This window comes from Humulus lupulus, chromosome 2, assembly GCF_963169125.1.
Source record: "Humulus lupulus chromosome 2, drHumLupu1.1, whole genome shotgun sequence".
Lineage (NCBI taxonomy): Eukaryota > Viridiplantae > Streptophyta > Magnoliopsida > Rosales > Cannabaceae > Humulus > Humulus lupulus.
Genome location: NC_084794.1, coordinates 172,233,778 through 172,235,045, shown reverse-complemented (window position 1 = coordinate 172,235,045; position 1,268 = coordinate 172,233,778).

The following is a 1,268-nucleotide window of genomic DNA, read 5'->3' as shown; positions in this document are numbered from 1 at the left end:
TACTAACTCCCAATTTATCACCAAATATTAATTCCCATTACCCAATAACCCAGTAATGCTCTAAATATCCCTTGACTCAATCCAAGTCAAGAATAAATCCCATTGTGACTTTCCCACTAGCTTACCTCCAAGGATAGTCTTGTGTTGAGTAACCCTAACATAACCAAACAATAATAAAGCACCACACACATATCACATATATGCCAAATATGCCCGAAATGGCCAAAATATGAAAATCACCCAATTACTCAGAAATGGGTTCACATGCATATTTAATATACCTAAACATGCATATTATCATTTAATAGCATAATAAATCAATTATGGCCCTCCCGACCTCCTAATCAAGGTCTTAAACCTTATTAGGAAATTTGGGGCATTACAACTATCCCCTCCTTACAGAAATTTCGTCCTCGAAATTTATCTAAACTGCCCGAAATAAGAATTCCGCACAACTGATTCCAGTTTCCCAGGTCGTTCCCTCGACCTCATTGTTTCTGTAACATACCTCAACTCAAGGTATAACTTTGTTCCTCAGAACCTTATTCTTTCTGTCTCATATCTGGACTGGCTATTCTTTACATGATAACTTAGCCTCAATTCCCCAGATTCTCATAACTCAACTCATGAGTTTCTTCTTACCCATGTCCTCAGCATGGAAATACAAATTCACTGTAGATAACTGACAATGTCAAAGATAAGTTCAATCGAAAGTCAACCTGACCAGTCCTATCCAGGGCTCAAACTGTTATACTACTCTAGGGCTCAACTTGCCCTTAACTCTTCACCCTTTCCCATGGTGATAATCTAAGGAAGATACAATCTTCTACTTGAAATTATATGTTCCTGCTTTTCAATTCAGTAAAACTTTTCCATTCATTTTGAGAAGTGAGCATCGAAGCTCCAACCTCTAATAGTCTCAATGGTCCCCTGAACTACCTCAGGATCCAGATATAACATCCCACCCACTTCATTTCAATGAACTGGTGCTAAGTGTTTTCAAACATACCTCATCTCATAAGGTGCCTTTCCAACACTGGATAACTCTTTTTTTTCTCTGATTTACCATCAGTCTGAGAATAATAAACTGTACTGAATTCCATTTATTTATTCATCGCCTTCCTTAACCCTTCCAAGACCTAGAAGTAACAATAAAGTATTCATCTGATAAGATAGACATTGAATTTCATGAAGGCACACTATCTCTCTCTCACATAGAGATTTGAACACTGATCAGCTATATTATTCATCCTTGCTGATGAAAATAA